Source organism: Ambystoma mexicanum, chromosome 14 (genome assembly GCF_040938575.1).
Source record: "Ambystoma mexicanum isolate Mex_15411 chromosome 14, UKY_AmexF1_1, whole genome shotgun sequence".
Taxonomy (NCBI): Eukaryota; Metazoa; Chordata; class Amphibia; order Caudata; family Ambystomatidae; genus Ambystoma; species Ambystoma mexicanum.
Genome location: NC_090940.1, coordinates 628,284,365 through 628,303,838, shown reverse-complemented (window position 1 = coordinate 628,303,838; position 19,474 = coordinate 628,284,365). Strand labels below are relative to the sequence as shown.

The 19,474-nt window shown below is 48.4% G+C and overlaps 1 long non-coding RNA gene across 1 annotated transcript in view; it reads left to right on the top strand.

Moving 5' to 3' along the window:
- Positions 1–18,569, top strand: part of LOC138527074 (uncharacterized) — a 95,501-nt gene extending 76,932 nt beyond the window's left edge. The window contains exon 2 of the long non-coding RNA XR_011283808.1: positions 17,261–18,569. This is a non-coding gene — a long non-coding RNA (uncharacterized lncRNA). The remainder of the gene's footprint in view (positions 1–17,260) is intronic.
- Positions 18,570–19,474: the final 905 nt, after the last annotated feature.

The following is a 19,474-nucleotide window of genomic DNA, read 5'->3' as shown; positions in this document are numbered from 1 at the left end:
ATGGCTGCTTCTTCCTCAGTCACCTGCGGTGTCACCTCAACCTCCTCTCCGTTTGGGAGCAGGTGGTTCTGGTGCAAGGTTTTGATATCACTTTGCCATCCTTCCTCTCGCATTCGATACAGGGAGCTCTTATTTATTCAGATTTGTAGAGCGCACATCAGCCCGGGGGCATCGTGGCGCTTGTTACAGACAATATCTTAGTTACATAGGATACAGTAATACATACAAGTACAGTATTTACAGTGGACATGAATACATTAGCAATGCAGTATATTTACATGGATTCCTGAGAGTTTCTTATTTATTATACTAGGAAGGAGGTTTTCAGTTTCCTGCGAAAAATAGGGAGTGAGTTTTCCGCTCTAATGTCAGCAGGAAGAGCGTTCCAGGCCTTGGCTGCAATGTAGGGGAAGCTTAGGCCTCCGGCTTTGGCTTTTTTGATGCGTGGGATGCAGATTAGATTGGAGTAATGCGATCTAGTGGGACGGGAGGAGGATGGTTTGAAGATGGTTTCAGATAGGACGGGGCAGAGAGAGACAGGCATTTGTGAGTGAGGGTGAGGATTTTGAGAGTGATCCGCTCTTTGACCGGGAGCCTTGGGCTGAGACCCTGGCCTGGGTGATATGCTCTCTTCTTGGGATACTAAGAGCGGCCCGGAGAGCATTGTTCTGAGTGACTTGAAGTCTGTTTAAGTTTTTGGCTGATGTGCCTGCTAGGAGTGCGTTGCAATAGTCCAGTTTGGCTCCAATGGTTGCCCTCGCTATAGAGAGGCAATTGGGTTTAGAGAGGTAGGGCTTGATGGCGTTTGAGTTTGGTGGTGTGTGCAGATGCGGAAGTGATTGCGCTGACTTGTCTGGTCATCGATGGAGACGAGTCAAGGTATACTCCCAGGGTCTTTACAGCTGTGGATACGGGGATGATGGAGTTGTCAATGGAGAAGTTAGCGTACAGTTTGTCAAGTTTGTCTAGGATGTTCTGTTGACCTAATATCATGATTTCCGTCTTGTCTCCATTGAGGCAGAGGCCATTAACTGCCATCCATGCCTTGATGACGGAGTAGATTGTGTGGAGTGCCTTGGCGTCTTTGTTGTATGATCCTGAAAGGGGTAGAAGTACTTGTGTGTCGTCCGCGTAGTTTGTGTATGTGATACCGTATGAGTCAAGTTTGTCAAAGAGGAGCTTGGTGAACAGGTTATAGAGTGTGGGTGCAGTGCATGATCCTTGAGGGACCCCGCAGTGGATTGTCGTGGGAGTGGCGTTGGCGATGTCCGAGAAGACTTTCATGGCTCTTCCCTCTAGGAAGGAGGTGATCCAGAGGGATGCTTCTTTAGAGAAGTTGGCTGAGTGTGTGAGGTGTGAGGTGAGAGTCTTGTATTCAACCAGATCAAAAGTGGCTGAGCGATCTAAAAGGAGCAAAAGAGCGGGCTTGCCTTTGTCCATGATTTGAGTGATCTGATTCTTGAGATCTACCAGAGCTGTTTCAGTGCCATGTCCTTTCCGGAAGCCTGATTGCCTAGTCCCGAGGATGGAGTGTGTTTCCAAAAAGTGTTGGATTTGGCAGTGTGCAGCTTTGTCCAGTAATTTCAGCAGGAATGGCACTGTGGTTATATGTCTGTAGTTGTTTGGTTGTAAGGGGTCGAGAGTAGTTTTTTTTTTAGGAGAGGCCGGACCCAGGCCTCTTTGAAGTTAGCTGGGATGATGCCTGTTTTAAAGGACGCATTGATGAAAGCTGTGAAGAGTGGCGCAAAGCAGTCTGCGCAGTCTGACTAGTTTTGGTGGGCAAATATCGCCTTTACAGGGGGAGGGTTTGAGATTTTTTAGTAGGTTGATAACTTCTGATTCAGTGACGTTTCTGAAAGAGAAGTCGGGTATGGTGGGCTTGGACGAGGTGGGTGGGGTCTTGGTAGGTTTAGTTCCTGTCTGATGAGGAAGGGTTTTGCAGTGGTCTTTGATTTTCTTTTGGAGAAGGTCAATTTTGTGTAGCATGGCAGCTTGAATGCTGGTACACCAAGCTTCATCTTTGATAATTTCGTCCGGTGTATTTGGGGGGGGGGGGAGATGAGCTCATTAAAAATGGCAAAGATCTCTTTGGAGTGTGATTTGGCATTGGAGATTAGAGTGTTGAAAGCGTTGGCTTTGGCATCGTTGATAGCTGTCTTGTATTGGTGGGAGATTAAACTGAATTTGTTTTTGGTACTGGTGCAGGGGTCAGATTGCCAGTTTTTTAGTGCTGCTCTTTTGTGGGATCGCATGGAGTGCAGTTCCTCAGTAAACCATGAGTTGGTGTGTAGGGATTTCTTCTCTTTTTTCCATTCGAGTGGTGCTATTTCATTGATAGCTTTGGTGATGACGTCTTTGTAGGTGTCTGCTAGGATATTTGGGTCATTAGCGAATGGGGGAGCTAACTCGGGGGTATTGAGGTATGGGCGCAGGTTCTCCTGAGTTTTTTAGAGCTTCTGACTTGTGCAGTGCTAGCAGGGGTCAGAGTTTTGTGGCGTTTGGTTGTAGGAATGAAGAACTCGATGCAGTTGTGGTCAGTCCAGGGCAGTGAGAAGTTGGAGGTGATAGTGGAAAGGCAATTATGGTCTGCAATCCAGTCAAGAATGCGGCCTTTGGTGTGAGTAGGGCTTACTACTTTTTGGGTGAAGCCCAAGTCATTGAGTTCCTTGGTGAGAGTGGCTGCTTGTTTGTCCTTAGTGTCGTTGAACCCGAGATTGAGGTCTCCTAATAGAAGGGTTTTGGTGGAGCTTTTTGATATTATTGCTGAGGATGTGAATGATGTTATCCTGGGAGTCTGGGGTATTGCCTGGGGGGGGCGGTATAGTAGGTGAATGTTGATGGTGCAGTTGGGTGACAGTGCGAGTTTGGCTGATAAAAGGTCAGAGTTGTTGGTCGAGGGGTGACTGACAATTCGGAGCTGGAGGTTCTCCTTGTAGAAGAGGGCTACTCCGCCTCCTATTCGATCTAGCCTATCTTGTCTGAGTATGGTGAAGCTGGGTGGTAGTGCCAGTGCAACAGCGGGGCCTGATGCTTCATGCAACCATGTTTCAGTGATGGCTAATAGGTCAATGTTATTGTTGGTTATGAGGTCATGAATATCAGGTGCATGAGCTGGGAGAGATCGGACATTGAGGAGGGCACATTTGATGTGAGGTGGGTTTGGTTGGTTTGTGGAAGTGCGCGTGGTGGTCGTATCTGATATGTGATGTGGTATTGGGGATGAGGCGAGTGTGTGGTGGGAGAGTGGGTGTTCCATGCGGAGGCAGCGTTTGGAGGTGATATGGGAACTCGGTCGATAGTTTGTGTTCTGTGGGGAGGGGTAGTGTGCTAAGTTCTGTAATCTGTGTGTGAGCTCTAAGTCTTTCTAGTCTATGCCTAATTACGACACAGGGTGTGCGATGTGGCATGGCTAGTGTGGTGTCCGGGGTAGTGAGAAGTTTGTGGAAGGGAAGTGGTGTGGGTATGAGGGGATGGATGGGAGTATAGAGTTTGAGAGCTCTCTTATGCAATGCTCTATGATGAATGGCTGAGACTCGCACTCGTCGCATAGTTTGTTGCGTCTGCTCCTCCACAGGCTGCAGATCAGCACACGGTTGCCAGGTTGAAGTGCATGAAACCGGACCTTGGCGTTGTAGCAGTGATTGTTTTCTTCCGCTGTCTTAATCACGGCAGAGCCTGGGCGAGCTGATGTGTCTGCTCTAGTTGATGCTTGAGCGGTTTCACATAGCTGGCTTAATTCTTGCTGCCTGGTCAATCTGTTGACATGCCAAAACGAAGGTCTACAGGCAGCCAGGCGTCCCTTCCAAACATGAAGAAATACAGTGTATACCCGGTAGCATGGTTTATTCTTAGTTCAGTTGTAAGCATGGTTTCAGGGGGGCTACATGCTGACTCCACCTGTTCTCCTCCGGCCGCCCAGAATTGCCAAGAGGGTTCAATTAAACCTCTCCACCTCGGCATCTCCCTGAGGGTGGTATTGAGTTTTATGGGTCTTCTTGATGCTAACCAGCTCCAGCATTTGCTTGATGAGCATACATTCACAATCCAGTCCATGGTTGGAATTAATTCTGGCTGGCGAATTGTAGTACAGAAAATATTTTTTCCACAATGGTGGTAGTGCATTGATCCTTGGTGGGAAACGCCTGCACAAACCGAGGGAAGGGGTCTGTCATCACCAGGATGTTCTGTACACCCCACCTGTCCATCTCCAACTTGAAGAAGTTGGATGCAGATCCACAGTCGCAGAAGGCAAGCTGCTTGACTTTCATACAGCCCAGTTGCTTGCAATGAAAGCAACAATAGACCTCCAAGCGACATCTACCTTGTGGCGACTGTAAGGGTGCAAAAGGAGGAGACTGACATGGAGGTGGCATGCTCAAACCAATAAGTTTTAATTCGTTTGTAAAAGGAAAACTTGCCTATCCCCAACTCTAAGAGTGGTTTCCTGGCCTCAATGTAAATACCATGAGTCCTGTCCGAACGGCCAAAACTAATAAAGTCCCTTGTCCTGTGTCCAAAAACTTCACTCTGTCCCTTACACTCCACTCTAATTCTATTAAACAAAAAGGGGTTGTTGGTCCAGAAGAATGACTCCCTTCTTCTGGACAGCAGCTTCACCACCAAGTTCCTCTTGGGTAGTACAGGTTGAGTGAATGGCTCCCTTCTCCCAGACTGATGATCTCCTTAGGATGTAGGTGAAGTAGCAGCCAACAAAAAGTTCCACAAATGGTATCAAAGAAAAGTTCCCTAAAAAGTATCTCTGGTATTGCAATGTTTGTTGCGTCTTACTTCCCTTCCCCCTGGTCTTTCCCAGACTTGTTTTACAGTTCACCCTCACCACAGGAAATGTCTCCCTTCCCCTGGTCTGTAGCAACCCTATTTCGCAGCTCACAATGTGGTGGGGTGGGGAGTTTGACTCCCTCCCCCTAACCTTTAGGTTCAGTTTCTGTAGTTTTTCAACCGCAGGGGGGGTGGGGGGGGGGGGGGGGAGTGCTTTCACTCACCTGGTCTTCTCAGGGCTTTTCCAAATGCCAAGGGGTATGACTCTTCCCCAGGCTTTTGATTATACTTTACACAATGTCCCAAACTTGACTCGTGCCAGTCATGTTGGTACAGGTCCCAGATCCTGAATGATTTGTTTTCTTCCAGTAGTCTGCCTGCTACACTACCCTGCCAGGCACTGACACAATGAGGATGACCTCAGCACCCTTGATGCATGTTATGTGGGTCCCAGACCCTAATTACAGTTGCATGTGGCAGCCACAGTACACTAACCTGCCAGGTATTCAGACTATGAAGAAGCAGCCTGCACCTTCTTCTGCTCCCGCCAGCCAACCAGTACAACTCCCTCGCTCCAGAGGCCTTTGCCGTGGGCTCCAGCCGGTCAAGGAAGCTGCTTTCCAGTACTTCGCAGCATCTGCAAGGTCTTTCCCAGCTTTAGTCTCTCTGCAGCGGTTGGGTCTTCCTGGCGTGCTCCACCACCATGGAACACACTGCCCCAACTTGGTGGCAGCATCTTCGTCCCAGCAGGAGGTAAGGCTCTTTCGACCTGGGCAAAATACTCGGGCGTCCTGCCACCAGCCTCGGTCCGTCCAGTTTCTCTGTCCCCAGTTTTGTGTGCTGCACTCTAGTCCCTCGAGAGAGGGTCGAACTTAACTTCCTGTATATCCTCATCAAGAAAATTGTGTTTCAAAGGGAAGGGAAATAGCAAGACAATGGAATATGCAAAACACAGAACAAGCAGTGCTACTAGGCTTTGTGAACATTTGGATCATGCAAGTGCAGGGAGAGAGAAGGGGGAACGGTGTAGGTGTTAGAGGATCCACAGAGGGGTGAAGTGCTAGGGAGATAGTTGCAAAGCAACATGTAAGTGCAAGAGCCGGTTGCGAGGCAACAGGTAAGTGCCAGGCAGTGACCACTAAATGGGAGAGGGTGCACCAGCCCATCCAATAAGTGCAGGCCTGTGAAGCAGCACAGGCCAAGTGGTGCCTGAAGGCAAGTGCAGTGGGAGGGTGGATGCTGCTACCGTTCAGACAGAAGGCCACAACCCAGAAGCACACATGGTCCCAGGCCACCAATTGCAGCTACTGTGAGGTTTAGCATGGGAGGGAGGGAGCGAGGGAAGGAAGGGGAGAAGAGGAAAGTCTTGAGGGGTTGCAGAATTTGGGGAGATCTGGCATGAGACAGTGAGCAAGGGGAGGCTGTTCCAGAGGGGGGAGCCAGGTGAGGAGAGGGAATGGACGCCCACTCTCTGCTAAGAGAAACGCTTGAAGCAGCGAGTTGGAGCCGGAGGGATCTGTAAGGAGAGTATTTTGTAGAGCAAGTTGCAGATACCGTGGTTCCCAGCTCCAGACAGCCTTATGGATGATGCTGAGGGATGTAAATGTGTTCCTTGCAGTAACCGGGAGCCAGTGGGGAGTTTTGAGGGCTGGAGAGATATGGTCCCTGGGCTTAAGGACAAGTCTTGCACCCCTGTTCTGGATTAGCTGGAGGAGGCGGATGGAAGGTAGATTGAGTCCAGCCTGGAAAGTAGCAGAGCTTGGGTGACATTGAGCTTCTGGTGGAAAGTGCGGATTTTCCCGAGGGAGTACGATTTGAAAATAGGCCTTCTGGGCAAGGTGCAAGATGTGAGGAATGAAAGGGAGGCATCAAAGATCTCCCAGGTTTTTTGTCTCAGAGGAAGGAGATGGGAGAGAGCCCATTCAGGGTGGCCAGGGTGAAGGGAGAAAAGAGGGAACAGGAGTCCAGACAATCTTGCTGCTATTGAGACAGAGCTCATTGGAGAAACACCAAGACTGGATAGTGGACAGGCAATTAGGAATAATGGAGGTGGTCAGCAGAGATGCAGAGGGTAGTCTTAGAGTTGGGTGTCGTCTGCACAACACTGGAAGTGATGAAAAAGTGGAAACCAGGTGAGCAAGATAGATAAGTTTTAGGAAAGATTCCCATTTAATTGAAGTTTTCCCTCCAGTTGTGTACCCCCCCAATTTTTTTTCTGCTGTTCAACTCTAGTCTGACTTAGCCAGAGGAGCACAGCCTTCAGCTGCACTCTCCCTTGGGCTATTCACTCACTTTATTATGGGGAAACTGACATGCCCTTAAAGACAGTCAGTACTGGGAGGCTGTCTTTCCACTAGTCCTTGTCAATGTTGGAACTTTTCTGCAACATGTTGCAAGTGCACAATGTACCTTGCAGTAGAAAGGCCCTAGACACACTAAGGATTTTTTTTAGAAGTGTAGATGTGCCTTGACATATCTTTTCATATATTTTTAACCCTTTCCTGCCAGGTAAACCGGGTTTGGCACAAATAGGTGGCCTGGCTCCAAAATGGCCATGCCACAAGGTTCTTTGTCCTCTTGCCCCTTCACCTGGTCGAGCTGAACCGGGTCAGTTCTTTGGGCATGCATTCTCCCGCAAAATGCCAAGCTTTCGCGGGTGTGCGTGTGCGTGTGTGCGTGTGTGTGTGTGTGTGTGTGTGTGTGTGTGTGTGTGTGCGCCCCCAGGAATTGGGCAGGACTGTCTAGTTGCAATCCACATCCTGGGTGCCAGAGAGTCTGGTGTGCTGTGAATGCCTGGGACCACTGTGGTCCTCGATTGGTCCACGTACGGTGTGCACGTATGTGAGTTTCTGATGTTTGTTAATCTGCTTAGAATCACATGCTGTGCATAGGTCAGACATCCAGTGGTCACTGCGGAGTATTGCATTTTGTTTTTCGTAGTCGAAAAAGGGGACGTCGACAAGGCGTGTCTGTAACACTATCCCTATAGTGACGCGTGTTGTACCATAATCCCTCACGCGTCGAGGTCCCTCAGATTGTTTTTTTCCGCCCAGCTTCTGGTCGCCTTACGCGGAGCTCCTAGAGAGACATTGCAAATACTTACTACGGACCTCGGTCCTTAATTATACTTATTATATTGTTAAAGATCCCTCCCCTCGACGTTAGCTGTGAAGCTGTTGCTCCGCCGAGTAGTTTTCGACGGAGGGAAAGAGACAGAGGAGATCCTTCGGCGCTGCCGAACACGTGGCCTGGCCTCGCCGGCCAACATACAGTAGGGAGAGTGGGGGTTCGAACTTTTATCTTCTCTTTGAGAATGTCTTTCTTTCTCCCCTATCTTTCCCTTGGGGTTATCACCAGTTATTATTGCCTCAGCTATGGAGAGGACACCTTTTAAGTTTTGCCCACGCTGTAGGGGCAAATACACTTGGAAGGACAAACACATGATCGAGGGGCAAGCAACGATTACAGAGCTTAAGGACAGCTGCACGGCCTGTAAGCTCTTGAAACCAAGAACTCTTAAAGAACGCAAAGTTAAGAGGTGGGCGGACTACGCTATGTCGGAGTCAGTTTCCTCACCCGCTGTTACAGAAAGTGACGAGGAGGGTGATAACTCAACGTCCGTTACGGAAGTCATTAACCCCCAGAAGGAGCGCTCGCGCTCCTCGACGTCCGTCCCCGGCCCCGACGGGCTCGGCTCACGCCCTGCTTATGGGGATGAACACCCCGGCGACAAGGACGCACACAGACCCCCATAGGCCTAAGCACACAACCCACGGCTCTTCTTCGTCGAAGACTAAGGATCCATCAGCGCCGAAGGGGACGCAGGGCACTCCGGCGTCTACCTCAGACCGTAAGGGTCTCAAGCCCTTACCCGCAAACGCAGCCGCGACCAGCGATTGGGCTTTCATCAAACACGGGCGCTACCCCAAAATCATCCGACGTAACGCTCCATAGAGCGGCCGTCGAGGAACGACGCGTAACGCAGGCAACGTCGACACCAGAGTCCTCTACTGACAAACTCGTTGTCGAGAGCCTGGCGAGAATTGTTTCCGAAGACAAACGTAAGCGGACGAAACAAACGCCGAATACCACACAAAAAGCTATGGAAACGCCGAAAAAGCACAAGAGTAGCCAGGAACTGCCCCCTTCATCTAAGGGCACTTCTGAACTACCGGAGGGCTTTTCAGAGGGCGACGGAAACCTTTCTTCGACGTTGTGGGAGCGTTCTAAGCGTTTTGAAGGTGAAAACACTGATTTCCCCCCTCTAGACTATTCAGGGGTCCCCGATGAGACCCTTGAAAGACTCCATTCTTGTATGGAGAAAATGGAAAGGTTTTTGGGAAACCAAAACCCACCTACACCCAAAAGACCAAGAGAATGGCCCCAGGATGACCCTAGGGTCAAGATTCCTAGGCTGTTTCCCCCCTTCTACAGATGTATATGACCTCACTGAAGAGGAGCAATACCTCCAGGAAGATGAGGAGTGTTTGGGTGGAGAGGAAGAACATGAGGAAGAGGGGTTTGAAGAAGATCCTTACACTAGTGCAGGAGCTTTCGAAGAAGATACAGCTACCTCGCAGCCCTGGCAATCCCCATCAGTGCAGCCTTGGCAATCCCCATCAGTGCACTCAGACCCTGATGTCTTTCACCCTTCTCCTCCCAAGGATTCACCTAGTGGAAACACCTCTCCCATAGATGACCAACCTTCACTTAATGCACTATTGCGCAAGGCAGCAGCACATTTTGAAATAGACACAGGGGAGACTCTTCCTGACATAGACTTTGTAGAGAAAGTTATTAAAGAAAAAGCCCCCGTTAGTCAGACTATTCCGCTCCTGGCTTCTATAAAGAGAAGAATAACTCCTTCCCTTTCCAATCCTGCCTTAGTCAGAGGGGTCAACCCTCGGAGAGAAAAGCTCTTCAGCCCTTCGTCCTCTGACCCTTTGTACATCAGAGGACATTCTATTCCGGACTCCCTCGTAGTTACTAATACAAGGAAAAGAGCAGGGGTGCCACTAGTGAGGCACCACCTGACAAAGAGGGCAAGAAGCTCTATGCACTTGGGAAGAGAATCACGACGTCTGCCGCCTTTTCAACTAGGATTGCAAATAACAATTCCCTACTAGCTAGCTACGCAGATGCACAGTGGAGCAAGCTGCGCAGCGAAGCAGAGGACGCACCAGAACCCCTGCGTTCACGCCTGTTAGCTACAATCTCAGAGGGAACTCTTGTAAACCAGGGCATTGTAAAGAACTCCTTAGATGCTGCAGAGACGGCTGGCCGTTCCCTGGTTCAGGGAATACTTCTCAAACGCCATGTCTGGCTGCGCAATTCGGGATTTAAGACGGAAACCCAGGCTTCCCTGATAAATAAGCCCATAGAACAAACACATCTGTTTGTGAAAGCAGTTGATGAGGCCCTAGAACATGCGAAGAAAGAGTTTGATACCATCAAGACTCTTGACCAAATTTCTAGGCCCCCTAACAGACGCGGCTATGGCAATAGACGCTCCTTTCGTGGCCAACGCCAGCAGCAAAACCAACAGCAATTTTACTCTGCTACCAACTGGCCCTCTAACCAGGGTAACACCCAGTTCAGTCAAAGAGGCCAACGCCGTGGCAGAGGAAGAGGTCGCGGCTCCAGCCCCAAAGGTTCCACACCCAATACCAACAAATGACCCGAAGATTCGGGTCCCCTCCCATGCATCATCGGTCGGGGGCCGGCTAACATCGTTCCTTTCAGCATGGGAGGGAATATCGTCAGACCGCTGGGTATTATCCACCATAGCCCACGGATACTGCATCGAATTCAACTGTTCCCCGAAGTACAGACCCCCACGGAACCGACGTATGACACCGGAACACCTCCCCATTCTTCTACAAGAAGTAGAAGAGCTACTGAAAAAAGAAGCTATAGAGGCTGTCCCCCTATCTCAGGTATCAGAAGGTATTTATTCAGTGTACTTCCTTGTACCCAAAAAGGACTTAACCTTGCACCCTGTATTAGATCTGCGCCCAGCGAACAAGTTTGTCAAACCCTAAAAGTTTCGTATGGTGACCTTGCAGGAAGTAATCCCACTGTTATCACAAGGGGATTACATGACAACACTAGACATTAAAGATGCATACTTTCATATTTTAATGTTGCCAGCGCACAGAAAATACCTCAGGTTCAAGATAGAGAACAAACACTACCAGTTCAGAGTACTACCCTTCGGGATAGCATCTGCACCAAGGGTATTCACGAAAGTACTGGCAGTGGCCCACCTGCGCAGGTTATCCATCCCGGTATACCCTTACCTCGACGACTGGCTCATAACAGGGGATTCTTACGAAACATGGCTCTCCAATACCCAAAAGACTGTGGACCTTTTGTTCCAACTGGGCTTCTCCATCAACGAAAAGAAGTCCAGCTTAGACCCCAGCCAAATCAAACAATTCCTAGGGGCTCTAATTCGAACAAAGGACGGCCTCGTCTTCCCCTCCAACGAGAGGGTCCAAAACATGCTGTTTCAGATCCCCCATTATGTGGTAGGTCGAGAGGTGACGGTACGCAAAGCAATGCGCTTGCTAGGGATGATGGCGTCATGTATTTATTTGGTACCTCACGCGCGCCTGCGCCCAATGCAAGAGTGGCTCTACAGCCAGTGGTGTCAGGCCAGCGGACAATGGGACGATCTAGTGGTGGTCTCGCAGGCCTTGGTTCTCTCGCTATGGTGGTGGACAAAAGAAACCCTGTTATTAGGGAAAACTTTTGCCACACCCGCAGTGGAAGCCACTCTAACCACAGACGCATCCCTTACAGGATGGGGGGGGGGGGCTCACCTAGCCCATCAGACTGCTCACGGAGCGTGGACTCCGAGCTTAGCATCCAAGCATATAAACCTGCTGGAACTACTAGCGGTGTTCAAAGCACTGAAAGCCTTTCAGGAACACCTACAAGGAAAGACAGTGATGGTCCTCAAAGACAGCACCACAGCCATGTACTACCTCAAAAAGCAAGGGGGCACTCACTCTCCAGGACTGTCCAAGCTGCCCCAGAATATATGGAAGTGGGCTCTCAAACACATGTTCCTACTATCACAACATGTACCAGGGGAACTCAATCTGCTAGCAGACAAACTCAGCAGAGACTTCCCCCTGCCCGAAGAGTACGAATGGCAATTGCACGAAGACATCGTCTTAGACGTCTTCACGCAATGGGGATTCCCGGAAATAGACCTGTTCGCAACTCTGGAGAACTCACAATGCCAAAGTTACGCCTCCAGGTACCCCCAGAACCAGTCCAAGGGGAACGGTCTGTCGATTCAATGGTCAGGGAAATTTGTTTACGCCTTTCCCCCGACTCCCCTTCTCAACAAAGTGGTGCACAAGATGCACCAGGAGCAGGTTACCATGATACTAGTGGCCCCAGCAGCCATGGTTCGCTCACTTGATGGAGATATCCCTATCTCCCCCAGTGAGACTTCCCTGCCCGTACAACATGCTGTCACAGGACAAGGGCAGGACACTGCATCCATGCCCTCAGACCATGAACTTAGCAGCCTGGCTCCTGAGATCATAGAATGTGGACATTTACAACTCCCGCAGAGATGTATGGACATCCTCAGGGAAGCCAGAAAACCTAATACTCGCCACTGCTATTCTAGCAAGTGGAAAAGATTTGTCATCTGGTGTAGAGGTAAGAGCATCAACCCGGTTGACTGCTCTCCCACTAACATTGTTCTGTACTTGACCCATTTACTGGATTCAGGTCTAGTGTTCAATTCCATTAAAGTCCACCTAGCGGCACTTTCTGCATACACCACTTCCCAACTTAGTGTCGTGGTGGAAGATACCAGTTATCAAGGCCTTCATGGAGGGGGTAAAGAGAATACACCCTCAGATAGCTAACCCAGCTCCCGGATGGGACTTAAATGTGGTACTTTCTAGACTCATGGGCCCTCCTTTCGAACCCATGCACAAGGCAAATCTTAAAGACCTCACTCTTAAGACTGCTTTCCCAATAGCTATCACCTCCATTAGGAGAGTAAGTGAACTACAGGCTCTTTCTGTACTAGACCCCTTCGTAACAGTTCACAAGGATAAGGTGGTTCTACGCACACACCCAAGGTTTGCACCAAAATTCATCTAGAAATTTCATGTAAACCAGTCAATAGAACTACCAACGTTCTTTCAAAACCCTTCCAGCTTGGGAGAAAAAAGTCTGCATACACTAGATGTACGCAGAGCTGTCATGTTCTACATGGAAAGAACCAGACCACTGAGAAAGACTAATCAGTTCTTTGTCTCTGTGGCAGCAGGAAGAGAAGGAGATGCAGTTTCAAAGTCCACTATATCTAGATGGATTGTTCAATGCATCACTCTATGGTACACTCTTGCTAAGAGAGAACTACCCTTTAAGCCAAGAGCACATTCCACTCTAGGTACTGGGGCTTCCATAGCGTTCATTGCAAATGTTCCCCTTGAGTCCATCTGCAAAGCGCCTACCTGGAGTTCTGTGCACACCTTTACAAAACACTACTGTCTAGATGCACACTCTAGATCTGACTCTCAGGTGGGACAGGCAGTATTAAGACATCTTTTCTCTACTGTTCCTTCTTATAACCCACCGCCAACTCCGGGTACTGCTCGCTAGTCTATGCACAGCATGTGATTCTAAGCAGATTAACAAACATCAGAAGACAATGCATTACTTACCGTAAAAGCATTTCTGATGGTTGTATCTGCTTAGATTCACATGCGCCCACCCTTCCTCCCCGCTCGGATGGAGGGAACATAGACATCCTTTTCTATATCTCTCTCTTTTCTGTACTCACTCGCGTCTAGAAGGCTCCCTCAGGGCAGAAAAATACAAACAGAGGGACCTCGACGCGTGAGGGATTATGGGTACAACGCACGTCACTATAGGGATAGTGTTACAGACACACCTTGTCGACGTCCCCTTTTGCGACTACGAAAAACAAAATGCAATACTCTGCAGTGACCACTGGATGTCGGACCTATGCACAGCATGTGAATCTAAGCAGATACAACCAGCAGAAATGCTTTTACGGTAAGTAATGCATTGTCATATCTCCCATTGGGTCCTCTTCGTTTTGGCGCGAAGGAGATTCTGGATAAGAGAAGGCTCCAAACACCCATACCATGTCGATCTATTGAGTTCTCACTGAACAAAGGATATGATCCAAGTATCCTGACATTAAGAAGCAGTCACTGCAATGCTGGTGACCTGCTGGAAGGTTTGGCACCCTGAGTCTGCTGTTGTCCTGCTGGACCCTCTGCATCTGATCGAACTAGAAAGTCTGCGAAGACGCTTTGACCCATTGGCATAGTGGGACCAACTATTCTCTGCACCTTCCTCAAACCCTGCAAGTAAGCCTTCTCGGAAGCGTCCCTGGGCCAACCAGTGGGCTGACCAGCTTGCGCAGGACCTTTGCTCTGATACCGCTGCTGTTTTGAGGAGGCCCTTGAAACTTGGTACATTGCAAGCTCTGTGTTCATGGCACTCTCACACCGAATTACGTACACTTGGCGTTCCTAGGTATGGAGTAAAGAGAGGGCACCTAAACTGGATTACATGCAGTTACTGTGTCACCCAGCTGTGGTGACAAACTTTGCAGATGCCTTGCAGCTATGCCTTGAAGTTTGCTACAGTGAAACTGGTCTGATCCATCCACAAGGAGCAGAGAAATTGCCACCGTCCCTTTTGGGAATCAACGCTGTAACTTTGTTGCTGAAAGCTGCAGAGCCATAGAATAGCCACATTTAAACCTGCAACTGAAGTGGACTAGACTGAAGTGGACCCCCCCCCCCCAAAGTCCCTCCTTTCCACAAATAGCCTGAGCTATCGAACTATTCCCAACTCCTGGAACCTGTTCTGCCCTCTGAGAGACCCTCCACGAATATTGGGACCCTATTCTGCATCACCTCACCCACCTTCCTGAGCTGCTATAGACCCTACAAGAGACGCAGTTTTCGCCCATCTGCACTACCGCGTGCACCAACATTGCAAGTACATTTGAGCAACAGGCTCCTCTCTTCTTAGGGACTGGACTGCCTTTCCGTTAGGATTGTGACTGCAGAATTGCCTAAAGACTCTTTGTACTACCTGCTTCCTTCCCTTTTCTAGGTTGTGGACCCATTTTTGTGCATTAACCCTTTAGGCCACTTGGTCTTGTATATATGTATTTTAGTAGGATTGTGTTTTAATAGTGTTACTGTTAATAAATATTGGTTTGAAACTCAAAGGCCCTGAATAAATCTATTTGTATTTTTAATATACATACAGTGGGCTGGGAGTGATTTGTAACTGTCTTTTACTCTGTGTGCTCATTGAGGTCTTCCAGTCACCCTCACCCCTCCTGAGACCTAGTCTTGACCGCCGCCAATGATGCCTTGATTGGTCTGGCTTGTCCAGAAGTTTACACTCTTCCAAGAAAATAGGCTGGCCTTCTGAACTTCTGCGCACCAGGTCAGAGTTCAGAAATCCATCTTAACATTAAAGAGTCGGGCGGAAACATAGAGCCCTGGGGAACGCCAGAGGTGGGTGAGGAAAAAGAACCCAGGATAACCTGAGAGGGACGGTCAGTGAGAAAGGAGGTCAGCCAGTCCAGTGCCCGTTCCGAGATACTAAGGGAATTATGGAGCCGTTTTATGAGGATGGAGTATAACCGTGTCAAAAACAGAGGAGAGATTGAGTAGAATGAGAACAGTAGGTTGGACCAGTAGGCATTCGGGAACCACTAGTAGAGTGCTCACTTGTTGTTGCAGGAGTATTCTTTATGCTTCTGCACTTATTCCTTGTTGCAGTACTTGTGCTGTGGTTTTCTCTTGGGTCGAATGGATGCTTCTTTGTCCCAGTACTGATCTTCAGATTCTCCAGTGGGTCTAGTGAATTCTCACTCGTCTGGGCACCTAGCAAGGATGCCATATCCAGGTAGCCCCTACTCTTTCTTGTCCCAGTACTAATTAAGGCGGTAGGATTTTCATCATTACAGGGATAGATCGAAGCGTCACGGCAGAGGTGAAAGAGTGTAAAAAGGGGATGAGGGTCGGGTGAAGTATTAGGATACTGCATTCTGCACGGATAGTCATTCTTATTTCCACAGGGTGGAGGGGGGGGGGAAATCCTTCTCCATGAGATCCTCGCACACCCTCAGTGGCCTATCAGGTAGCAGCCTCACCTCCTAGGGGAGAAGGTACGACAGCTGAAGATTCATCACATAACCCAATGTCCTACCGGATTTAGGAGCTGAAACGGACAGGCATACTAAGGTGTAGAAAAGAAGCAAGTGCAAATAAATGTGTAAAATGCATGAATAATTGATATCAGGAGGGCAAATGGCGTAAAAACATGCAACTGTTAGAACGGACTGGAGAGCAGAAAGGCATTCATGCTCTGTGAGATTGCAAACCGAGCTGATCTCTGTTGTACCTTTTCATGCTCTGCACGCTCGCTGTACAGTCCAATGACCACAGGGCCATGTGTTTGCAGACCATCTAAACGTGCTGCCAAAGTATGCAAGACAAAGGAACAAAACCCAAAGGCTTTCAAACCCTTAAATAACAGTGCAGCGTCACAGAATGAAAATCAGTCCTCATTGTATTCCCACGAAGGTCATGTTAAACTGTCAGATGGCTACAATTTACAAAGGTATTGATCAGAACTCTTACCTTATCAGGAGGGCTCGTGCAGCACAATTTACCAGGATGTGCACCTTATTTTCTGCTGGTACGCCTGAAGCTGAATGAGATGAAGTTATGACAGCATTGGCAGTGAGACGATAGCATCTTCACACAGTTTGCTGGGAACAAAAAACGGGATGATAATCTGTAATCAGCAACTTGGTGCGTTATCCCACCCCGAAAAAATCTCCTGGACACACCACTGTTCTATTAAACACCCCCCCCCCCCCCTCCTCTCCCCTCCCAACTATCTGATGGCCTGGAACAACAAAAGAAATGCCTTGCAAGAAAACTTCTCTGGGCCCGCTTCCTTATGAAAACTGGATAAGGAAGGTGGCGTGAGGGGGTGGGAGGCTGTCACAGGAATATGGCTAGAGATCAAGCAGGAAGTTGTAGAGAGTCCAGGTGCAGGGAGGTGATCACTGTATGCAATACAGCGGAGAAAAGGGCACAAAGGGAACCTACAGTTGTTTTCATTTTGAAGCTGTGTGCTTGATGGAGGGCAAGCAGCATTTAAGCAGAGGCAGGGGACCCTGGTCTGCTGGTACTAGCAAGTTAATACTCTCCTTTCATATAGTATCTGAGCTAAAGCAAGGATCCAATCAGGTAGGTGACAACAAATGCACTCTACTGGCACAGGAGTGGCGATAGGGCTCCCCTACTAGAGCCAAGCCTGGTTTGCCCCAAGACCACCCACAATCCCTCAACAGTGTGGTGTGTATGTTAAACATTTTGTGCTGGAAAAGTCATTCTCCCTTTCTGCATGTTAACCAATGATCTCTTTCTCATCTCAGGGTGGCGAGGCAGCTGAAGCACAGGTGAATCTCTGGCACTCTGCCTGGCTTAAGTGCGAGCAACAGGACAATGGAGAGTATTGGAGCCCATAATGACGGAGGAAAGTGCTGCTACAGCTCTGAATTACTTTACTGAAGTGCTGGTAACTGATGACCACAGTAAGTGCAGCAGGCACTATGGACTCTTCACGCTGGAGCAGTGTGTGGACCATACCAAAATGGGGAAATTCAGTTTTGGGCACAAGTACATACCCAGCACTTGATGGCACAAGTGGGACCTGCCCTACGGCGCAAAGTAAAGCAAAATGGTGTCGTTGAGTACCAACGCTGTGACGCCTGGTAAAATAACAGCAGGGTGTAACAGATGTAGTGTACAGCTAAGGAAAGTTAATAGCCGGTTACTAAAGGTGTATTGCGCTATTTGCAAAAGCGATTAGCTTTTTATGTGTGCATAAGATTTTCCAGAAGGAAGGGCTTTTTGCAAGCGTGCTTTCCGCAGGTGCCCGAGTTTTCCTGTCTTGCTGATGTACATGGATACATTGTCACGAGAAACAGCAACATAGGTAAGACAGTTTCAAGTGTGTGTCAAACGAAAGTGCAGTGGTGACCCCCTCCTTGGTAAGGGACCAAGCAAATATAGGGCATTAGAGGGAGAGTCTGGATCAGACCTAGAAAAGATCAATGCCTGTAGGGGTCCAGGTAACCATGCAGGTTATAGATAGGAGGGTATAGATTCTAATATCTTATCGGGATTGCAAACATTTGAAGAGTAAATTCTATGGTATCAGTGGGAGTATGGTATAGGATATCCCTCTAAAACTGCCTCCCGTAAACAAGTAGAGTACGGTAGTGTAATATGCTCAAGTGAATTCTTGATGCATGGCCTAGGAAAATGATCTTGTTGTTCTAGACTTGTCGACTGCTTTGACTATTCTGCCCTCTTGTCTTTCGTGATTCTGTCTTGAATTGGTTTAATTCTCATTTCTCCAGCCGCACCTTTACTGTCTCCTGGGCTGGTCAGTCCTAGCCTGTAAACTGTTTACTCTTTCATGTTCTCTACGAGCACAATCCCTTTATGCTAGTTGTCCCTCACCCTGCTTGTGCTACTTTATGCTTTTGCTCTTTTTCTCCCCTGGCTCTTAAGCACTGGAATACTCTTCTTCTCCGTTTTATATTTCCCCTTTTCAAATATCGATTTAGAAGATACTCTTTATACCTGTGATTGGTGGTTTTCTTGACTTATCTGCTGATTGTACCTTTTTCAGTCTTTGTTAAGCTGCTATATCAATAAAATAAAATGCAAAACACAGGTCTGCTTTCATTTCTTGTTAGTGTATTTATTTTCACCCACAGTATTCCAGAATACTATGTTTGATAGTGGCAAGCCAAGAATGGACTGTGTGAAATAGCGCATCATACTAGCGTGCATTTCTTGTGCATCAGATATTGACAGTCACCTTCAAGGGGTTTGGAGATGCTGAATCAGTACTGGATTCCCATCTTGGTGTGGATGGTGTGATTGTGCAATTAGTGGCAGAGTTTGATATTTTCCAGTAGCTAGAAGCTTTTAGGTCCTACTTTTAGTTTACAAGAGCCTGGTAAGCTTGACACCAACCACTACTTTGCACTCCTTAGGCCATCTGCTGCCACACAAACAATATCTAACCATAACTCTGCCTGTTTGGGAAAGTGTACGGTAGCATTGGGACACATGAAAGACTTTTAAAGCATAGTGAGCCATACATTATGCACACAAGGTTAGTGTGCATCTGATCTAGGAGTTAGACTCTTCACTTGCTATGTACTGCAGCGGTTGCATCGGCTTAGTGGGTGGTGCCCAAAACACAGGAGCTGCTCCTGGACAGAATGGACTAGAGCAGTTAAACTTGTTAGCTCCTAAATCACCTGAAAAAGAAATACAACAGTGCAAGATCTTGTATGCTTTCATTGACTTTGTGCTGACTGGGCTAGTGGTGTGCAAATGTAGACTTGTGCAATACCTTGATAGCACACTCTAAATCATGCCCTGCTCTTGGTCACTAGCGGCACCGGGAAGGCATGCACTGAGAATTAACTGGTGTCAATGTGTGCATGTTTGAAGAACGACTGAGGGGGGAATGGACTTGGATTGAGGTTGGGAGATCTTCAAAGGGGTTGAGAGGGGGGGGGATTTACTTGCCTTCTTCGGTGGTTCACAGCAGGTCATTAATATGT